We start from the raw sequence: 23,557 nt of genomic DNA on the forward strand, positions 1-23,557 counted from the left end.
ACAATGGGTGCAGGGTGAGTGCCTGAGATGTAGGGAAGGGTTCCATAAAGGATCAACCTCTCGCTTCCACCACCTCCTTTTATTCAGGATCCATGAGACTCTGGACACAAAACAGCTTTGGGACTCAGTTAGCAGCATCCAGGGAATGGGAAGCATTGTAGGGATTCTGTCCAAGTCACTGACTCAGAGGTGGTGGAAAATTAAGCCCCAATAGGGCACTGTTTTATCCCGTATGTGCATGTGGGGAAGCAAATCAGGACCCAAGAGATCTGGATTCTGGAAAGATAAGACAAGGCGCTGGAGGAGGTGCCAGTCTACTTCAGAGTGGCCCCAAGAGGCACTGTTGGGCTCCCTCAGACAGAGCTAGGTCCATTTAACCCGCCCCCGACCTAGTTTGGTGTCTCTATGAGAGACACTCTGCAGAGTGCAAATTGCTCTGAACCAACGTCAGGTGGGCCAAGTCAAATGGGAATGAGGTGCGCATGGAGGGCCTTCCCCACGTGTGTCCACACGTACAGGTGGGAGAGCGTGTACAACCCACGCACCCCACCTCTAGGCCCATCTTCTGGGCAAGCCATCCCCTCCCTGGGCTGCTTCCTCATTGAGTGAAGTGCTTGGATGGAAACTGAGTTGCTTGCATGCTTTCCCCCCAGAGCTGTCTCTTCAAACAGAATCTCCCATGGAATCTCAGCATAAAGAGAAAGTGGGAGCAGAGGTGGGGCGTATGGGGCCCTGGCCTCCTTCACAGGACAAATGGGACCCCACAGAGTGCAGCTGAGTCCCAGCAGAGGTGGATTTCTTGGGCCCCTTCCAGGCCTGGTGTTGTCTGATGGGAACCTACCTGTCCTGGTGATGTCACCCCAATGCTGTCACCAGAGGTTTTGTGCCCAGCCCTGGCTCAGAGCACAACCCATCCTGCACGTGTCTGGTGACCTTTGGCATCCGCAGGGACATGCTGTGCTGAGGCTGGGCTGGAGGGAGGATTACACGGCTCATACGCTGTTGCCAAACACATCTTGGAGAAGAAGAGAGAAAAAGCAAAATAAACAGAGCCATGTTCACCTCCCTGGTGCCCAATGAAGAAAGCCTTTCCTGAAATAGCTTGGCCACAGATCCTTGTGGAAAATCCCCAAGTTGAGAGAGGGATGCACCCCTCTGTCTCCTGTAGAGAGTAGAGTGCCCCCCATCTTCCATCCCCCCCAGATCTCTGGGCATTTAGAGAAATAACCTGTTTAGCAGTAGTTATATTTTTCTAGCAATTGGGAGGGTCTTGTGTATAGAAGAAAGCGCAAGAAAGTTAAGTCATCTGGACATATTGTCAAAAAAATCATGAAGGACATGGGGAATCAGCTCCACCCCTTTCTTCTTGCATGATTTTGGGCAATGTCACTTTAGCCACTGAGACTTGACCTGTGTGATCCAGTCCATGGGATCCTGCAAATATCTATTAGGCTCCAACCACCACGTATGGCTCATGGAGGAATCAGAACATTCCCTTTCTTCCTCCCGTAGGTTGCATCACAAGCAAGGGGTTAAGTGAGCCTCAGTTTCTGCATCTGTAAATGGGGGTGTGCGCTTCATGACCAAGACCTCCAAGAGCTAACGTGACCCCAGTGTCACCCTGGGTGCTGTGGGCCAATGTGTGCACAGGAAGAAACAGACTGGGAGGGACTAAACAGGGAGGAGAAGAGACGTAAGACATATGGGGAGATAGGGAAAGGAATAGAGAGGGCCAGGGAGAGACAGACACACAGTGAAACATGGCGGAAGACTGGGAAAGACAAGGAGAGACAGGGGCATACCAGAGATCAGAGAGAGACACAGAGATAGAAAGAAACCAGAGAAATGGCAGTTACAGATAGAGATGAGGAGCGACCAGGGAGAGACGAAGACAGGGACAAACAAAGACCAGCAGAGGCAGGAGAGAGAGGAAAGAGACACACAGAGAAACAGGGAGACACAGAGGCAGATACAAAGAAACACAAAGAGACACACTGGGAGAACCACGCATACGCACAAAGCAACTATTGTCCTGGTTTCAGATTTGTGGGTCCAGGCTCCAGTGAGGTACGACTACACCTGCACCCTCAGCTTCCAAGCACTTCCCCTTGTGCCCCTGAGTTGTCTGGAGTGGATTTCTGTTTCTTATAATCCAAGCATCCAGAGTCAGATGACCCCCTCTTCCAGCACCCAGCAGGCTACCTTGGCCTACTTCGAGCCTGCCCTTTTCTGCTCACACATCCCTCCTGCCCAAACATCCTGGACATTTTTTTTGTTTGGTTGAAGAAAGTTTTTTGTTTTGAAATAATTTCGGATTTACCAAAGAGTTGCAAAGATAGTACAGAGAGTTTCCATGTACCTTTCACTCACTTTACTTAGTGTTTACATCTTACAGAACCGTGGTACTATCCTCAAAACTAGTAAGTTAACATTGTTAAAATACTATTCACTAAACTATAGACTTTATTAGGTTGCCACCAGTTTTTCACTAATACAAGAGTCAGAAAACTCTTTCTGTAAAGGACCAGATAGTAAATATTTTCAGCTTTGCAAGCCATATGGCTACACAAAAGCAACCACTGAAAATACGTAAATACCAGCCTGGATAACATAGTGAGACATCATCTCTACCAAAAACAAAATTTAAAAAAATCAGCCGGGTGTGGTGGCGTGCGCCTGTGGTCCTAGCTACTTGTGACACTGAGGCAGGAGGATCACTTGAGCCAGGGAGGTCAAGGCTACAGTGAGCTGTGATTGCACCACTGCACTCCAGCCGAGGTGACAGAGTGAGGCTCTGTCAGAAAGAAAGAAAGGAAGGAAAGGAAAGAAAAAAGGAAGAAAGGAAAGAGAAAAAAGAGAAAGGAAAGAAAGAAAGAAAGAAGGAAGGAAGGAAGGAAGGAAGGAAGGAAGGAAGAAAGAAAGAAAGAAGAAAGAAAGAAAGAAGAAAGAAAGAAAGAAAGAAAGAAAGAAGAAAGAAAGAAAGAAGAAAGAAAGAAAAAGAAAGAAAGAAAGAAAGAAAGAAAGAAAGAAAGAAAGAAAGAAAGAAAGAAAGAGAGAAAGAAAGACGGACAAATGAGCATGGCTGCATTCCAATAAAACTTTATTTACAAGAGCTGGCAGAGGGCCAGAGTTGGCCCATAGACTGTAGTTTGCTGATCCCTGATCAATGTTCTTTCTCATTTCCAGGTCTCACATTGCCTTTAGTCGTCAGTTTCTCGGCTTTTCTTTGTCTTTCATGACCTTGATATCTGTGAACAGTCCTGGTCAGGTATTGTGCAATATGTTGCTCAATTTGGGTCTGATATTTTCTCATAATTAGATTGAGGTTATGCATTATTGGAAAAACTACCCCAGGAGTGACGATGTGTCATTCTCAGTGCATCATATCAGGAAGTACGTGATGTCAATATGGCTTATTATTGGTAACACTGATCTTGACCTATTGGTTACAGTGGTGTTTGCCAGCTTTCTCCATTATAAAGTTATTATTTTCCCCTTTGTAATTTATAGGTATTGGGGGAAATACTTTGCATCTGTGCAACTCTTGTTTCTCCTTAAACTTTCTCCTATGAGTCTGAGCATCCATCGGTGGGTCTTACCTGCAGCAATTGTTCCTGTGGTGTTCAGACGGTGATTTGCTGCTTCCCTGGTTCCTTCCACATTCATTAGAGGGAACTTCTCTTGAAGGAAAAATGGTCCCTTCTTCCCCATTTACTTATGCAATCAGTTATTTATATCAGTATGGATTAATGGATATTTATTTTATTTGATGAGGTAAAACCCCATAGTATAATGTACCTGGATGGGTTGCTTGACTGTTCCAGTTTTGACTCCTGGGAGTTACTTCTGGCTGGCTCCCACATCTTCTCCACAGTCCCCTCTTTTTTGAGCACATCCTGACTTTCTGGCACCACCTGATGCTCCAGCCTCGTCTGGTACCTTCCCTGCCCCAGCCCTGGGCTCTGATGCTTCTCAGGAAGGTGCAGGCACTCTTGCCCTGACGACTCCTTCTTTTTTTTTTTTTTTTTTTTTTTTGAGATGGAGTCTTGCTCTGTTGCCAGGCTGGAATGCAGTGGCATGATCTCGGCTCACTGCAACCTCCATCTCCCAGATTCAAGTGATTCTCCTGCTTCAGCCTCCCGAGTAGCTGGGACCACAGGCACGTGCAACCACCCCAGCTAATTTTTTGTATTTTTTAGTAGAGATGGGGTTTCACCATGTTGGCCAGGATGGTCTCGATCTCTTGACCTCGTGATCCACCTGCCTTGGCCTCCCAAAGTGCTGGGATTCTGTAATCCAGCCAACTCCTCCTTCTTCCTCCAGGGTACTCTTCCTCCCTCCCAGTGGCCACTTCCTCTTTGCTTCCTCCTCTGATGTGTAGACCTACCTCCTCCATGCAGCCTCCTCCCCTCCTGCGAGCCCTGGTCATGCCCGCTCTTCCTCCTGACCTATCATGGCTCCGGCTGCTTGCCTGGCTGGTCCCAGTTCAATGGCACCTGTCACCCACCTCATGCGTCTGTGGCTATCTCCAAGGGATGCTTCTGAGGCCCCTGAGTTGACCTCTGGGCTTCCCCTCAAACATTGTGGACAGGCTGCTGTCCCCCTAGCCTGAGATGTCACCTCCAGGAAAGCATGGCTGAAAACCATGTAGCAACATCACTCATGGGTGCACACCACTGTGGTAGGCAGGAACTGAGAGGTGGCCGGGGCTGCAGCTCATGGATGGAGGTTTCCAGACAGTGGTGGTGTCGGCTTAAAGGTGAGCCTGCTGGCAGCAGCTCCCGGCCACATGGAGATTGAAGCGACTTCAGAGCTCTCTTCACTCCTCCCTTCCTCTCTGGTCTCCAAGCCAATGTGGCTAAGGACCATTTCTTGTGCCTGAAGGACATTAGTCAAACTTGTTTTAGTTTGTTCATTCATTCATTCACCATTCATTCATTTGACAGGTATTGAAGCATCTACTGTGTGTCAGAGCTATTCTAGTTGGAGGCACAGCCATGAATAAAACAGGCAGAAATTGCTGCCAGTTCTAATAGGGAGAGACAAACAAAATAAAGTGTGCGTGTGCATGTGTGTGTGTACACACATGTGCATGCAGTGGGAGCTATTCCAGGCTTGTGATGTTTGGTCAAAAGAGCATTCACAATTTTCTCTCAGGGGCAATGGATCCAGCTGCTTGCTGAGGTTAAATCAGCAGCAACTTAACACGGCTTTATTCAGCATGACGAATCTTCACTTGGGTCTGAGCAGCCCCATGACACATTTTCATTTTCTCCCCTTTCAGCCCCTTTGGATGGAAGTGCTTAGAAACCTGGCATGTCAGAAATACAGGGGGGGCCTTCAAGGACATCTAGCTGAGTGGTTCTCAAACCAGGGTCCTAGGAACCCCCTGGGTCCTTGGGTGGGTGGAGGGGGAGCACTGTGAAGGGAGAGTAACCACTCCTCAGCTTCCCTTCTACCAGAGCAACTCCTTTTCACAAACGGGGCTTCTGTTTGGGATTTTATTTGGAGAAAGGGATTCTGGTGCTAAAAAACAAAGTTGGGTAACCCCTCATTTTACTCTTGTGAGGTAAGGTGGCATCCGGGTAAGAGTCCAGACCTGGCCTCGGGCTGCCTGGGCTGGATCTTGGCTCTGCAACTCCCAACGTATTTAGCTCTCCAGATCTCAGCTTTCTCATCTGTAAAACGGGCTCATAGCAATGACTACTTCAACAGGGCTTTGGTGAGGGCTGGATAGCATAACCGGTAGCAGACGCTCACCAAGTCCTGATAAGTAGGCACTAAATCACTCCTATTTACAAATTTTAAATAAAAAAAGAGAAAGAAGTGATACCTGTTCTTAAGAACACTCAAACACAAGAGAATCCAAAAACCATTTTAGAAAATTTTAGCCGGGCACGGTGGCTCAAGCCCATAATCCCAACACTTTGGGAGGCCGAGGCAGGTGGATCACCTTGAGGTCAGGATTTCGAGACCAGCCTGGCCAACATGGTGAAACCCCATGTCTACTAAAAATACAAAAAAAAAAAAAAAAAAAAATTAGCTGGGAGTGGTGGCACATGCCTTTAGTCTCAGGTACTTGGGAGGCTGAGGCAGGAGAATCGCTTGAACCTGGGCGGCGGAGCCTGCAGTGAGCCAAGATCATGCCACGGCACTCCAGCCTGGGTGACAGAGTGAGACTCCAAGTAAAAAAAAAAAAAAAAAAAAAAAAAAAAAAAAATTTCCAGCCATACTCCCAAGAGTAAGTACAGGTAAAAGAGTTTGGTATATGTTCTTCCAGACTGTTCTTCTATACATTTGCAAATTTGTAATACATATGTTCAGAAACACTTTTTGCAAAAGGATATTTCACTCTCCATTCTGCTTTGTAATTTGCTTTCTTTCACTTAGTAATATATCATGGGCGAGTTTCTTCACCTGTTCCAGAGCCTGACCACATTCCTTTTCATGGCCGTATAGCATTCCATCCCAGGGACCTTCTGTCATTTTTAACCAGTCCCCAACTGAAACATATTTAGGTTGTTTCCAAGTTGTTGCTATCACAAACAGTGCTGTAATTAGCATATTTGTACCTACTTCTTTGAATTCTTGAGGTTTGCTGCAGGATAAATTCAGAGAAGTGGAATTGCTGAGTCAAAAGGTTTTCCCATTTAACATTTTTATAGGTACTGGCAAACTGCCCCCCAAATAGATTGTACCAATTTATTCTCCCATCCATAAAGGAGGAGAGGGCCCTCTCCCCACACCCAGTCAATGTTGGGGATGACATTCTCTCTGCTCCCTGCCCTGTGACAGATGAAAAATGTTATGCTTTTTTTTTTTTTTTTTTTTCCTGAGACAGGGTTTCACTCTGTCACCCAGGCTGGAGTACAGTGGCTCATCCACAGCTTGGCTCACTGCAGCCTCAACCTCCTGGGCTCAGGTGATCCTCCCACCTCAGCCTCCTCAGTAGCTATGACCACGGGCACACACCTTCTGCCTAGCTAATTTTTGTATTTTTTTTTGTAGAGACAGCGTTTTACCATGTTGCCAAGGCTGGTCTCAAACTCCTGGACTTAAGCGATCTGCCTGCCTTGGCCTCTCAAACTGCTGGGATTACAGGCATAAGCCACCGCGCCTGGCCTGTTTTACATCTCTTCAATGATTCATGATGCTCTCTGTGTGTCCCAGTGTTTCCTGGCCATTCATAGTCTTCTCTTCTGTGAACTGCCTCATCACATCTTTTGTTTTTGAATGAGGAAGCTGAGGTCCAGAGAGGTGTGGAGGTTTATCCAAGTTTGTAAACTCCAGTTCTCCCCACTGTTCCTCTCGCCATCTGTCGTGTTGGCGACTCAGCCTCCATTCACTTCTCTTTTAATAAAATAGTACCTGTCTGGGGTTGGATTCCCCCACGGACAGATGCCCAGTCAAAGGTTCAAATTCTCCTGAAGGAGAAATCTCATTAGAGAATGAAGGAAGCAGAACCAGGAGGGGGAAGAAGCTCTGGATGAGATTTTAGGGAAAGTCCTAGCTCAGGCCTGAACCTGGGGGCAGCTCTCAGGTGTGAATTCCACCTCACCTGTCCTGCGTGGAGGCAAGGAAGCAGAGCAGCCCTGCTTCCTCACAGCTCAGGCTGGCACAGGCGGCCCCAGGGAGTGCAGAACAGGAACCTAGGCTCTGTGGGAAGGTCTTCTCTGAGGTGACCAGGGGCTCAGGAGTGAGGCACTAAAGTGCATAGTAGCTGGGCACAAGGACATGTTAAAAAGCGATGTCAGGAAGTCTGGGAAGGACACCAATATTGTCTTCTACTGTACCCTCATTTTCTTTGGGGATCTACTCCTCCCTTACCCCAGCCCAGCCTTTTGGGTTTCAGTGGAGCCTCAAGAGAGAGCTCTGCCTGGCTCAAGCAATTAGAACATTCTATCCCTCTGGCCATGACTGATTTAGGGTTGGATCCACAACACAATCTGTCCCCTTGGAAGTCAACCCAGTAACTGTCTGGGGAGAGTGGTACTTGGTTCATTTTTCACTGTTGTACAGCACTCCACTGTGTGACAAAGTCTGGCTTTATGTACCCCTTCACCTGCCGGTAAACATTTGGGTGATTTCCGGTCTTTCCAGTTACGGACGGTGCTGCTGAGAATTGCTAAGAACATTCTTCTATGCATTGCCCAAAGCATGTGTACACCTGGGAATGAAATGGAATGCAACATTCAACTTGGCAAGACAATGCTCCATTGTTCCCCAATGTGCTTATAACAATTGACATATCCACCAACAGTGGGTGAGCTGTTTGGAGTTTTCGCCAAACCATGATAATGCCAGATTTCTTACCTTTTGCCAATTTACTGGGTGTAAGAAGGTAGCTCACCCTGGTCTTCGTTTGCATTTTCCTGATTAATATGTATAGTCACCACTCACCACTCAGGTTTTCTGCAAAGTTATTTCTTCCCGATTCCTTTCCCACTGTCCTTTCTCACATAGAAGTCAGCCATTCTTCTTTGTTTACGCTCTTCCTTCTGTCTGGAAATGCCCCAAGGAAACTTTCCGCCCACGCTTCCACACCTGGTCCTGATGGCACCTCCTCCAGGAAGCCTCCTCTGATTCCCCTGTAAGGGGCAACTCCTCCTCGTGGTCCCCGAGGACCAGCACTGCGAGATCCCTGAGCACCAAGTCCTAAGTGAGTTTCCTCTCTCTCCTTCCCACCCCAGCCAGGCTGATCAGGTGACTCCTCAAAGAATAGGCTCAAAATGGTTTCTGTTTCCCTCCCTCCTACTTTGGGTTTACCCCATGCTTGTGACAACAGGATGGGCACAATTATGGATTACAATGTCAGTGTGAATCAATAACCCAAAGCATTGCCCCCACCCTCATCCCCACAGTGACTTGCCAGAGAAATCTGGGCAGGGCTTTTCACCCCTGCCACCTCCAAAGGAAAGCCGGTGGGCACTCTGCTCACATTTTCTGTGCCTGTCATAGAGAAGGATGAGCATGCCCATCCATCAGCTTGTCCTGGGAACACCCCAGTAGCGGGAGCGCCTCAGCTTTTCGCCCCTGCTCATCTCCACCCTCCCAGGCTCACCCACAGCCTTAGAAACGGGCGACCGTTCCCTGGCTCTGACTCAGTGTGTGGTGTTTATCTTCCTGCGAAAAACCAGAAATTATAAAAACTCAGAGAAGGCTGCACCTCTGCCAAAGAAAGATGATTCCACCTCGAGACACAGCTCTCCCTGGGGCTGTGGGGTTGGCAGCTGCCATGTTCCCGAGGTTTCAATGAAACTGAATGCCCCAAAACAATGCATGCTGATTTGCAAACCTCAGATGGAACCAAAATTTTCATTTCCCCCCCATGCACTACAAAGCAAGACAGAGATTTTGGCTCAGATTTTTGGCTCAGCTCCCAAACAGCCCAGTATGAACCAGAACCCAGGCGTCCCCACAGGGTCTGTGTGTCGGGCTCTGCTTCTCCCCCCACTCTTCTGTCTCCGGGTCCTGCAGACTGTGGAGGGGATAGGCCATAGGAAAGGATTAAGTCTCCTCATCTGCCACTTTATTGTTGATCTAGAATTTTCTAGACCTTGAGGATTTTGACAAAATGTGAATCTCCAATTATTTTGTGCAACAAACATTTCAGAGAGAATGGTGAATGGAGGGTGCACTGGATACTTTAGGCAAATTACTCGATTGAGCATAGCCTGTTTCTCCTTTGTAGAGAAGACAGTAACTACTTTCTCCATTTCACTGTTTTCTTCTGTGGATCAAAACGAGACAGCATTAAAGGACTCTGTGGTAGGGGTGGTTCCCAGTCTTAAGACTTCTTGGATCATGAAACATGACACAACATGGATGAAACTTGAAAATATGAAGCTAAGTGAAAGAAGCCAGGCACAAAAGACCACATGTTGCATGATTCCATTTATATGAAATGTCCAGAATGGACAAATTCATAGAGACAGAAAGTAGATTAGTGATTGCCAGGGGCTGGTGAGAGTGTGGCTGGGGGGATTGGTGAGTGACAGTTCATGGGTATAGTGTTTCTTTCTGGAGTTGATGAAAATATTCTGAAAGTAGACAGTGGTGCTATATATAGTGGGGATATGAGTGAATATACTAGAAACCATTGAATGGTACATCTTATTTTTGTTGCATTTATTATTATTATTTTTTTGAGACAGGGTCTCCCCTCCATCACCCAGGCTGGAGTGCAGTAGCATGATCATGGCTCACTGCAGCCTCAAACTCTTAGCTCAGGTGATCCTTCCACTTCAGCCTCCCAAGCAGCTGGGATCACGGACATGCACCACTATACTCAGCTAATTTTTAAGTTGTTTGTAGAGATGGGTTCTCCTTATGTTGCACAGGCTGGTCTTGAACTCCTGGACTCAAGTATTCCTTGTGCCTCAGCCTCCCAAAGTGCTGGGATTACAGGTTTGAGCCACTGCACCTGGCCAATGGTACACTTTAAATCAATGAATTGTATAGACTGTGAATTATATGTCAATAAAGCTGTTATAAAGAAGAAAAGAGCATATGCTCAGATCACTAGATATTTTGAGCTTTCAAGAGAAGCAGTGTTTCAGGATTAGGTTAGCTACCTATAACAGTAACTTCACCATTACAATGGCTTAAGTAAGAAAGAAGTGCATTTTTACTTATGGAGAAGTCAGGAGGTAGGTAGTTCAGGGCTGGTTTTTGTGGCTTCTTAGAGTCTACAGGGACTTAGGTTCTTCTCTCTTTCTCCTGTGCCATTCTCAGCCAGTGGCTTCCACTGTCAAGGCCAATTCAGAGTTCAAAATGGCCACTTGTTTTTATCCAGGCAGCAGGAAGAAGAAAGGAGGAAAGAATGAAAGCCACCCCCCAACGCTTGCGCCACCTTCTTCTTTCATCTCATTGGCCAAAACTTAGTCACATGGTCTCACCTTGCCACAAGGGAGGCTGGGAAATGTAGTCTTTTAGTTGGGCACATTGCTGCCCTGTCTAAAAATCAGGATTTGTAATTAAAGAAGCAGGGAAAACAGATTCTGGCTTGGTAAACATCAGCGTCTGCCACTGCTTTTAGGTGAAATTCTGGTTGGTAATTTGACCCCCCCCCCCCTTTTTAAAAATACCTTGCAGAACAAACTGAATACACCTGCAGTCTGGACTCACTGCAAGTAGGCCTGCTGGATTGGCTGTGGCTCTGTGGGGAGACGGGAGTGGGAAACCTTGTCCGCTATGGCTTTGCAGATGTCACTGGTTTGAAAACAGCTATAGTTAAAATAAGGACAGTGCTGAGTCACTGTGAGATGGTGGAGAGAGGGAACACACAAGTGCTTGGCAAACACAGGGAGCACAAACCACACGAAGTCACAGTGTGGCTCTGCCACCGCATGGCTCAGACAAAAGCTCTGGGCTTTGCACAGAGGCTCCACAGCATCCAGGCTGCTGGGCAGACAGGAAGGGGCACGGCAATCTGAGTCATGGCACCCTTCCTGTTATGTTCTGCGTTTGCATTTTCTTTGAATATAAACCAAAAGCATTACAAACTATAGATGTAATTTGGACATGAAGGAACAAGGACAAAAAGCCAATAATTACTCACTCTGGACATGACCCTGTCACTGCCTCACCTTCACTTCCGGCAAGGCAAGAGCCATTCACACTACTAATGACGTCTCCTGGAAAGATCGCATAATAAGCCTTGGTCAGAAAGCTATATTTTTTGATAGGCAGGAAGCCCATGGACCTTTACTGCAATGTGTTCCGCAGGCTGCTCTAAGTTGCTGAGAAGGCCTGTCGGGGAGAGGAAGCGGGCCTTGGGTATAGCGGCATGGCGCTCTCGGATGCATCATGCTTACTTCCCAGGTGCAGGAAGGCTCAGGTGTGCAAGCCCAGAGGGTCGAGGAGTGCTGGGCCAGCCCAAGACAGGCCATAGAGGTTCCGCATTGTCATGAGCTCGTATGAGGCTGTGCGAAACTTCTTTTTGGGGCATCTCCCTTGCTGTCAAACCAAGTCTCTCATCTTCTAGGAGTCAGGTCCTTTCATGGTGGCAGATCTTGGAGTTAGACAAGCCTGGCTCAATATACAGCTCCAGTTATTTATTGTATCCCAAAATGCAGTGGCTTGAAACAGCACCATTTGATTAGATATGAATTTGGGTAGGTGGGCCTCCATCAGGAGATCTTTCGGTTCCACATGGCTGTAGTTGGGGCTCATTCAGGGGTACTTACGTAGCCACTGGTGTGGGTCTAGAGGGTACCTGGTGGCTTGGGTGGTGCCTGGAAGACTGGGCTCCTCTGGGCCTCTCCACGTGGCCTTCTCAGCCCAGTAGCTGGACTTCTGACATGGCAGCTCAAAGCTCCAAGAGATGGGAAATGGACCCAGAGATGGATTCTTAGTCCACTGCTCTCTTACTTATCCTCAATTTAAAAGAAACACTGGAGGCAGTATTAAAGATTCATACCCCCAAACAGCCCCAATTTTCCATCCCCAACCTGTATCCATTTCCTTTGAATGTTATATAGAGTAGCCTTGACATAAGTAATTCCATCTTAGAAGAAGTCTGAATCTTACATTTTGCAAGGCCGTTTGCCAACAGGGAACAGATGTTTTCCCTGATCAATAAAGACTGCAACTGGCCAGATAAGGACATAACCAAACACACCCTGCCACTGTCAGTCCTCACCAGAGGACTCTGTGGCCATAAAAAGAGCTGGACTTCCACCGCTCAGAACAGCTGTCTTGATAAGCGCCTGGCATCTGCCTCTAAAGACTCTGCCTACATCAAAGACTCTTCCTTGCAAAGCTGGGACGCTGCTGAGCTGCCCAAGCCGGACCAGAATATTCTTTTTGTTCACATCGCTCTCCCTGGACTGGCTTATTAACCCTTTTTCCTATCCCTTTTCTCATGCCATGTTATTTTGTTTGATGTGTAATTTTCAATCTATAATGTTTATATATTGATAAGTATGTTATGTATGGCTTGCAATACTGACTGATCTGTGGAGTGGCTTGAGCCTGTGTGAATGCCAAGTCCTAAAAATTGTCTCCTTCTCCTTGGGAACTCCATAGAGCTGGTGGCTTTTATGATCGAAGTAGCATAAAAAAAAAAAAAAAAAAAAAAAAAGCCTGACATTGTGGAAAGATACAAACAAACATGTGGGAGACCTACTTATCTCTGGCCTTGAACCACTCATGGTAAATGTGACTTTGCAGTTCCTCCCACCAAAAGGTACAGTCTATCTCCCCACCGTCTGACTCAGGGCTTATCTATGGCCCATAGGAGGTGCCAGAAGTGATGGTGTGTTAATTCCAAGCCTAGCCCTCAAGAGGCTTTTCAGCTTCCCTCTCTCTCTTTCCCCAACTTTCCCACACCCTGACCCCTGTGATTGGCATGAGGATATGCCCAGGCTAGCCTGCTGGAGGACCAGGCTCCTAGAGGAGCCAGGGGCCGCTGACCTCAGCCAATGGCACACATGTGAGTGAGCCTGTTGGAGGCCACAACTGCTCAGCCAAGCCCAGACCAGATCAGCAGAATCGCCCTGTCAAGCTGAGGATGCCAGTGGCATCATAATATTTTCATTTGAAAAGAGAAGCAGCCAGGCACGGTGGCTCATGTCTCCAGCTCTTTGGGAGGCTGAGGTGGGCGGATCACCTGAGGTCAGGAGTTCGAGATCCGCCTGCCAAACATGGTGAAACCCCGCCTCTACTGAAAATACAAAAAAAATTAGCTGGGTGTGGTGACACGTGCCTGTAACCCCAGCCACTAGAGAGGCTGAGGCAGGAAAATCACTTGAACCCAGGAGGCAGAGGTTGCAGTGAGCTGAGACTGGGCCACTGCACTCCAGCCTGGGCGACACAGTGAGACTTGGTCTCAAAAAAAAAAAAAAAGAAAAAAGAAAAAGAAAAGAGGACCATTAGGAATAAATTAAACTCCAAAGAGTGAGAACAGTGGGATTGAAGCCTTGTGGCAACTAAATAAGATGGTATTTTAGGGCAGGCAACCCCCATGGCCTGTTGGGAACCGGGCTGCACAGCAGGAGGTGAGCAGCGGGCAGGTGAGTACTTCCGCCTGAGCTCTGCCTCCTGTCGGGTCAGCAGTGGCACTAGATTCTCATAGGAGCATGAACCCTATTGTGGGTTGTACACTCTGTATGAGCATCTAATGCTTGATGATCTGAGTTGGGAGAGTTTCATCCCAAAACCATCCCCCTCCTGCCCCCGGTCTGTGGAAAAATTGTCTTCCATGAAATCAGCTTCTGGTGCCAAAAAGGTTGGGGACCACTGCTTTAGAGGCAAGGGACCCCTCTCTGCCTCTGATCCCCAAATGCACTGACTCCTCTCAGCTCTGCAAACCTAAGGCTGCCTCGGTCCAAATAGAGGTTCCCAACTAGAAGTGATATTCAGATCCTTAGTAACTGGTATGGCACAGGCCGTCAGCCATTGGAATACACCCAGCCAGGGCTCTCATCAAGCGCCTACTGTATGCCAAGCTCCGTTCTGTGTGCTGGGGATGTGCCAGTGGAAAAAAGTCCAAATGCTCACGAGGAGAAGCTGTTGTTCTAGTGGAAAGGAGCAGATGATAAACAACTGATTAAATGAAATCCATGGCGGCAGATGGCAGTAAGAGTCACAGAGGAAATCAAAGCTGGGTAAGGGGAACCACAAGTGCTGGGTAATGGTGGCTGCACTTTGAGTAGGTGGTCATGGAAAAGCTCATGAAGGTGACATTTGAGCAAAGATGTGGAGAGAGTGGAGCCACCCAGACATCTGGGGGAACAGAGTTCCAGGCAGAGGGATGAGCATGTGCAAAGGTCCTGAGGCAGTGGTGTGCCAGGCACATTCCAAGAATAGCAAGGGGCTGGGTGTGGCTACTGTGGAGAGAGAGAGGGACAGTGGGAGGAGATGAGAGGCAACAGGACACCATCTGGGTAGGGCCTTTGGGAGACTGCAAGGACCTGGGCTTTGCTCCAGAGGACACGGGAAGTCACTGTTGGGCTCTGAGTCAAGGAGGGACATGATCTTATCCCTCCAGCTGCTGTGTGCAAGGAGGAAGCAGGGAGACCCCTGATGGTCCACAGAGTGGGAAGGTGGCTTGGATCAGAGGAGAAGGGCAGAGGTGCTCAGATCCCGGATCTGTATTGACGGGATTTCGGTGATTGAACTTCTTTAATTCCCACAACAACCCTATAGGAAGTCATATTTATTGGATGCGAAAACAGCTCAGAGGTGACAGAACTTCCTGAGGCTTGACGGGAGCAGATAGTGGAGGGGCAGGGCCTGACCCCGGTTTCCAGATCCCTGTTGGTTCCTGTGGAGTCAACAGCCTGGTTTGGTGATGGCCATCGGGGCTCCCAGAGGAAGTGACATTGATGCTGAGACTTGGAGGACCTGGAGGCATGAGCCAAGCTGCAGCCCTGCTCCCTAGAGATCGCCATCTTCAGAAACTCCCAGGCCCCTGCTCTTTCAACATCTTTCAGCCTGACGTGTGGCCAAAGCATGACAAACCTCCATGGGTGAGCACAAATGCAGGCGCCTCCCCTTTCGGGCCGGGACGGAGAGGAGGCAGGGCGTGTAGAGAAGCAGGAGGAATCTATCTTCACCCTCACAATTCCTTAGAATCAGCTGACACTGAGGCCTGGGCCTCCCTCTGCTCGAGTTAGGCTTGGGAGGGGCCCCGAGGGGTGTGTAGGAGCCTGTCAGGCCAACAGAGCCTGGGCTGAGGGAGGTGTCCCAGGCAGAAGGAGTGAAGGTGTAGAGGAGGGCTGGGATGGGAGTTGGGGGCAGAGCAGGAAGGGGCTGCCCAGGCTGTGGAGCTTATCTTAGAGGCCACTGGGTGCCTGTGAAGTTGACTTTTCTTTCTTTAAGAGACAAGGTCTCGCTCCATTGCCCAGGCTGAAGTGTGGTGGCACAATCATGGCCCACTGCAGCCTCTACCTCCCAGACTCAAGCAATCCTCCCACCTCAGCCTCCCAGAGTGCTGGGATTAGAGGTGTGCACCACTGCACTTGGCCCCGGAAGTGGGCTATTTTTTAAAGTAAGTTTTTATTAAAGTCAAACATGCATACAGAGGACAGTACAGTCCTTTTTCAAGTTTTTTAAAAATCTTTTATTTCTTTTTTCTCCTGGAGATCATGGAACACAGGATGTCCTCACATTGGCTACACCTGTGCCACCTGCACCTGGGTCAAGAAGCATCACAGCTAGGCCCCCAGGGCTCCTTGAGCCTCCTCTCAAGGTCACCACTCTCTGATCTGCTCCCATATGGTGGTTTTGCCTGAGGTGGGCTGTTTTGGCATGTGCCCTTCGGGTCTGTCTTTGGGATTCTCCCTGTGGAGGGTCACTGAGCAGTGTGCCACTGTCCGCTGGATCACAGGCCCTTTATTTGTTCCTCCATGATGGGACGAATAGGGTGACTCATTTGGGTTGTTGTCTGGATGGGGGTCTCATTAGTGGAGCTTCTCTGGCCCTTCTTGCATCCTGTCCCTTCTTGCACATCTGTCAGGTGTCTGCCTGCCCTGGAACGCCTGGGTCCTGGGATAGATGTTTGTTCTGTGATGACTGATATTGCTGGACAGTTTTCCTACATGGTTGTACCAGTTCATGTGGAAGTGTTTTAACTGACGAGCAGCCATCGTATTCTCTGTTCCCTGCACCCCAGTGCTACTCTCTGCCACTGCCATGGGCCTCTCCAGGACCCTGCCCACCACATGGTGGGTGGATCCCACACACATGTGGTTGGCCACTTCCCTGACCAATGGGCATCATATGACATTGGCCACTCTGGGCAGTGAGACCCTCCTCTCTGCTCCTGGGGTCTCACCCCCTCCTGGGTGCATTTCTGCCAGGGCCCATCAAGGCCTTGTACCCATTGCCAGCTCCTCAATGTGGGCCCTCCCTTTCTTACTTCCCACAGCCATGGGAGATCTTACTCGCTCCCCAAGCTTCGGTCATGGCTGTGTCAATGCCTCCCTGTCATGGGACCCTCTTTTCTGAGGGTTAGCCCTGGCCACCCAGCCTCCACTAGACATCCCTCCTGGCCACACCCTGGGCTCTCAGACTCCCTGCATCCAGAGCAGGACCTGCCATCTGCCTCTCAACCTCTCCTTCCTCTATGCCCACCTTGTGACCTCAGAGGGGGCTGGTGGGCCACCTCGCTGGGCATGCCAGTCCTCCCTCTGTGGCTCAGTCAGTCCCTGGCCACATGATGTCCATTCTTTCTGTCTAATCTCACAAATATTTCCTCTTCTCTCTACCCCTGCAGCCACTCTGATTTCCCCTGTTGAAAATTTTCACTCCTCTCTCTGTGTCCCCCCAATGCTGTACATTGTCAGGAAATTCTATTCACCATAAAAGGGCCTCCCACTATGGCCTGAAGAAAAGACAGCAAGAGGGGCTCACAAGATGGCTGATTAGACAGCTGTGTGAGCCTCACAGCCACAGCACCCTCCCCAGAGGTTTCTGCAGCTGCCACCACCTCCTTAATGACAGACAAGCTTGGCCTAGACAACCCTGCCTATGTGCCTGGCAGAGGACAGTCAGTCAGCAATCAGCCCAGGGGACTCTGGCCAGAGCAACCAAACTAGGGTACAGCCCTTTGAGCAATCCAGCAACTGGTACAACCATGTAGGAAAGCTGTCCAGCAGCATTGGTCATCACAGAACAATTAGAAGCAGATCTTTCAAAAAATAATCGAGCTTTGAGTGTTCTTTGAAGGATAAAGAGTGGGAGTGCAGTTGCCAACCGAGCTAACCAGGGCAAGGAAAATTCTGAAAACATCACCACCCCTGAAGTCTTTCCAAGGTTGTACCACCTGATCCCAGATGGTGAAATTACCAGCATCAAGATCAATCAAATGGATCCCAGTGAAAGCCTCTCCATTATGCTGATGGGAGGCAGTGAAACCCCACTGGTCCGTACCATCCAATACATTTATCATGATGGGGTGAATGCCAGAGATGACCAGCTACTACCAGGAGACATCATCCTAAACGTCAATGGGATGCACATTAGCAAAGTCTCTCACAACTATGCCCTGCATCTCCTGTGGCAGCCCTACCAGCTGCTGTGACTGACTATGCTGCACAACCAGAAGTTCTGCAGCACGAACAGTGGACAGGCCCTGGATGCCTATGGACCCCAGGATGACAGCTTCCATGTGATTTGCAACAAAAGTAGCCCCAAGGAAGAGCTTGGAATAAAATTGGTGTTCAAGGTGGATGAGCCTGGGGTGTTTATCTTCAACGTGCTAGATGGTGGTGTGGCTGATTGACACGGTCAGCTGGAGGAGAATGATTGTGTGTTAGCCATCAATGGACATGACCTTCAATATGGCAGCCCAGAAAGTGCTTCTTACCTGATTCAGGTATTGCTGGCCCTCTTCACCACTGTATGGACTTATGCAATGCCAAGAAGGTAGAAAGCTGCACCGTGATCCAGTGTCCAGCTCTGAAAAATGCTGCTCCTTGTGTGGTGGCATGTTTGACTCCCACCTCTCTGCTCTTGGAAGTTGCTGGCCTATGTTGCATCCTGATAGTACCAGCAGTTTTTATCAGCCATAACGATGGCAGTGGCGGGCTGTCTGGAGTAGCTGCTGCCATCACGCTGGCTACAGCAGGGAGGCACAGCTGGGACTGCACACTCCATGGAGCTGGTGGGAACCTGGGACAAGTGGAAGCCCCACCCCTTCTGAGTTGGTGGGGCAGGAGCTCCCTGGGTGCAGCCACAACTGCCCAAACTGTGGCTGCAGACCTGGGCCTCCCGGGCCATGGAGCAGGCAGGAGCCCCACCCCACCAGGTGCAGCTGCAGTACACCCAAACCACTGCTGTGGACCCAGGCATCCGTGCACTCTTAGGGGCCCAGGAAGGCTCCCTCTGCCCTAGGAGGCTTGGATGTACCTGGCTTCCCCCTGCTGTTGGCACCCACTTTGATCTTGGAGCAAAGTTGGGACCAAGCCCAGGCACTGTCAAGGCCTGGCCAGGTATGCACACACTCAGTGCAATGCTGACATGCCAGTCCCCTGCTGCCTCAGCTGTCTCCAACTTTGGACACCAGCAAGCATAAGAGAGAAGCCAATGGGGTGCAGATGGTAGCTGAGTGCTGGCCTGCAGGTGCCCCTTGGCACCTACAGCTTGGCCACCATGAATGGCAGCAGGAGGCAAATAGGTTCCTGGGTGGAAGAGGGTAGATCTCTGGTGAGGCCCTACCTTCAGGCCAGAGAGGGCCTGAAGGCTAGGGGCCAGGCTGCCAGTTCCATGGACCAGAGTGGGAACTTGTGGTGCCTTTTCCAGACCCATCCATGACTGCCCATGGACCAATTGGCACTCACTTCCTCCCTCTGAGGCCCATAAAAGCCCCAGGCTCAGTCAGAGCTGAGCAGATGTTGGGACAACCAGCTGCAGAGAGGAGCTGCCCACTCCAGGGTCCCCTCTGCTGAGAGCTTCAGAGAACAATGGGATGACCTGCCACAGAAGGAGCTACCCACTCCAGGGCCTCCTCTGAGCTGTTGTATCACTCAATAAAGCTCCTCTTCACCTTGCTCACCCTCCGCTTGTCCACATACCTCATTCTTCCTGGATGTGGGACAAGAACTTGGGACCTGTTGAATGGCAGGTCTGAAAGGGCTATAACACAAACAGAGCTGAAACATGCCCCTTGTTTGCAACATTGCAGGTGAGGAGAAGGAGAGAAGAGCTGTAATCCTTCAGAGATCCCAGACCTGGGAGCTCCCTGAGCCTGTCTGGGACCCTGCAGTTCCTGCAGTCTCCAAGCTTCCAGGCACCACTATGTCCCCCAGTGGCCGCCATGGAAGCTACTTGCATTGCACCTGGTCCAGCTGCAGCCTCACAGAGAGCCTGTACCCATGCTAGCACCTGGAGCTGCCCGCCCTGCTGCAGCAGCCGGTGTGCCTGTGTGCAGTGACCAGACCCCATGCTCATTCACTCACACACCCCTCACCGCCCCTTGCCTGGCTAGCCCTTGCCAGGCATGGGATCCAGGCTAGTAACATGAGCTGGCACAGCCTGCCAGGCCAAGTGGGCAGAATGAGCCCAGAGGGTCCAAGCAAAACTCAGGCAAAAGGTACCACTGGCCACAGAGGTTTCTGGCCAGAAAAGCAACACCTCAAGGATCCCATAACATTTTGGAGGGCTTGTCCAGGATCTGCAGAAGGGTGAGTAAAAGCAGATCTGCTCTTTTTTTTAATTTTATTTTTATTATACTTTAAGTTTTAGGGTACACGTGCGCAGATCTACTCTTTCTGTCCTTTTTTCAAAGTCTCTAAACTCCACAATAGTCAAAATGAAAGAAAAATACCAGGCCTCTATCAGCCAGTTAAGAGCAACTAGTGTGGCTGCCAGACTTAGGACACGGAGGACAGGCTTGCTGGGGAGGACACTGTCAACCCTCCATTACCCTCAGATGTTGGGAATGTTGGCTTTGTTCCAACCCAGTTTTCTTTCACAGAGGTCTAGCCATTGTGTGGGACCAGAAGGAGGTCCTGAGGCAACTGAGGGTATCTGGCCAAGGCTACCCTTTGGCCTAATTCAAAGGCCCCTGGACGAACTTCAGTCCCTGACCACCTGTTACAGTGTCAGCGCTAGGACATCTGGTCTTTCTTAACATTCTTTCTTTCTTTCAGGATATCAAGGTTCCTATTTCTTCTTTATGTACAATGTTAAATGTTAAGGATGTTGCCAGGCACAGTGGCTCACGCCTGTGCCAGCACTTTGGGATGCTGACGTGGGTGGATCACCTGAGGTTAGGAGTTCGAGACGAGCCTGGCCAACATGGCAAAACCCTGTGTCTACTACAAATACAAAAAAATTAGCCCGGCGTGGTGGTGCCTGTAATCCCAGGTACTCAGGAGGCTGAGGCAGGAGAATCGCTTGAACCTGGGAGGTGAAGGTTGCAGTGAGCTGAGACTGTGGCACTGCACTCCAGCCCAGGTGACAGAGCAGGACTCTGTCTCAGAAAAAAAAAAGTTAAGGATGTTATTGCAAACCAGAGCTATCACTGGATTGAATGAGCATTTGGCTTAGTCATCAGAAGTCTAAAATGGAAGGTTAAGAGTAGCACAGAAGCCAAGTGTGCCTTGGTATCTGTACATAAATTCGTGGCAAAAATGTTCTTGTCATTTCCTTGGGTGACAACTTAGTGCCAAGCACCTTGAGGCACAGAAAAGAAGCACGGCCTCAGGAAGGAAGCCTTTCTGTAAACATGGGGGCAAGTGGTCCATGGTCCCATATGTGCAGGCCTTCTTTGCCTTGCAGGGTAGCCTGGACCTTTGTTGATGTAGGATTGATTCAGCCCTCCTACCGGCCATCTCAGGAGAGGCTGCAAGGGGCAATACCAGGGAAGCAAACCCCAGAAGTACCTCCAGCAGGAGAATCAACCCCCTCTGCTCCTCCCTATCCAGGTTATCTCTCAAGCTTGCCCCAGCCTAGGAATCTTCATTTTAGGCAGGTCCCAGTCTCAACTGCCCCTACAACAGATGCCTGGTGAATATGGCCCCATTAAGGTCCAGGTCCCCTTTTCTCTACAAGACTTAAGGCAAATTAAGGGGGATCTTGGCAAGTTTTCAGGCAGCCCTGACAGGGATATAGAGACTTTCCAGAACTTAATCAAAATATTTGAGCTCTCCTGGAAGGATGTCATGTTACTTTGAATCAATCCCTGACCACCACTGAAAAGCAGGCCACCCTGAAAGTGGTAGAGAATTTGGGGGATGAGCTTTGTATCTTACATCGGGCCAAGGAAGGGAATGAGACTTACATGATTGGGAAAAATAGCAGCACCACTGGAGGACCCTAAATGGGACCCTAAGGATGAAATGGGAGAATGGAGAGGGAAACACATTCAGGTGTGCATACTGGAGGGCTTGTGAAGAACTAGGACTAAGCCTCTCAATTCCTCCAAGATCACCATGACAGATCAGGGATTAGATGAGAATCCCACTGCCTTCCTGGAAAGGCTAAGAGGGGCCTTGGTAAAGCACACCTGTCTAGCTCCTGATTCAGTCGAGGGACAGCTAATCCTAAAGGAAAAGTTTATCACAAAAGTGGCCCCCGGATATCAGGAGGAAGCTACAGAAACAAGCTATAGGATGAGATAGTACTTTAGAGAACCCCCTAAAAGTGGCCACCTCAGTCTTTTACAATAGGGACCAGAAGGAAGTCCAAAAGAGAGAAAGGAAATACAAGAAAAAGGCAAAGCCTCTAAAAGCCACCTTGCAGGCTCACAAACCTCAGAGTCCCCAAGATGCATGACCGTGAGGGGCATCTCAGGTCTTTCCTCCACCATGTCAAGAGTCATGGTAAAAATCACTGTATTATCTTCCCCTCCATGAGTTCAAAAGCTAGAAGTATTGAAGTATTGGCCATTTGGCATGGCTAAGGTCAGGTAATAAGAGATTTAAAAGGACTTCTTAAAGAGGAGCCCTATGGTTAAAAGTCAACTTTTGGGAGGCCAAGGTGGGCAGATCACGAGGTCAAGAGATTGAGACCATCCTGGCCAACATGCTGAAACACAGTCTCTACTAAAAGTACAAAAATTAGCCAGGCATGGTGGCATGCACCTGTAGTCCCAGCTACTCAGGAGGCTGAGGCAGGAGAATCACTTGAACCCAGGAGGCAGAGGTTGCAGTGAGCCGAGATCGCGCCACTGTACTCCAGCCTGGATGACAGAGCAAGACTCTGTCTCAAAAAAAAAAAAAAAAAAAAGATGGGTATCCAAGCTGCAAGCTATAGGTCAGGTTAATTAAAGATGGATGTCCATGCTATAGGTATATTTAAAAGGCTTTTCTTGTCTTTTCTCTTCATGGATCTTGTTTTTCTGGAAAAAGGTTTTTTTCTTCTCAGTCGACTGAACTATTTTTCTTCATTTTTGTCTTGCCACTCTTAATGCACACATGAGAGGCCCCACGAGAACTTCTGATGGCTAGGACTCTTTGGGAAAATGGAGGAGGCACCACGGACCCTGTTTTGGGAAAAACCTGTTTTCCTCACAGAACTCCAGGGATTAGAAGCAGATGCATCCCTCTCAAAATTTGTTTTTGTCTTCCAGCTAGGCCTACTTATTAGGGCTTAGAAACTGCACGTTTTCCTGGCCCTCGTTCTTGAAGGACTCCACCCCAAGGCCAGTAATCCAACTAAGAGGTTGGCAATCCAATTAGGAGACTGGCAAATGAAAAATTTTACAACTACTAGGTCTTCTTCTGTCTGTTTGTGTAGTTATATATGTGTCAGGTGTGACACATTAAAAAAAGTTCTAATTGATTGGCTTAAAGAAAAATAAGTGCCTAGATGAAATATTTTGAAAGAAAGATAAAGCTGTAATGCCTTTTAGTTCACGTGACTTTCATCTTTGAAAAATAAAATATCTTCAACATGTAGACATATGGTCCAAATTATGTAGGTCAGATATTAGGTTTGCTAAATACTTTAAAGGTTATAAACTGCTTCTTTCATTTTTGAAAATTGTTTAACTTTCCTGCTTTACAGTTTCGTAGGGCCTAGGGACGTAGAGAGTTAACTACATCCATGCTGGAAAGAGTCAGACCTTATCTGCACCTAACACATAATTAAAATAACTTACCAGGTT

General features: G+C 48.8%; 1 pseudogene; it reads left to right on the forward strand.

Moving 5' to 3' along the window:
- The first annotated feature begins 3 nt into the window (after window positions 1–3).
- Window positions 4–19,021, forward strand: LOC129463012 (E3 ubiquitin-protein ligase LNX-like; annotated as a pseudogene).
- Window positions 19,022–23,557: the final 4,536 nt, after the last annotated feature.

The sequence above is a fragment of the Symphalangus syndactylus genome, chromosome 14, assembly GCF_028878055.3.
Source record: "Symphalangus syndactylus isolate Jambi chromosome 14, NHGRI_mSymSyn1-v2.1_pri, whole genome shotgun sequence".
Taxonomy (NCBI): domain Eukaryota; kingdom Metazoa; phylum Chordata; class Mammalia; order Primates; family Hylobatidae; genus Symphalangus; species Symphalangus syndactylus.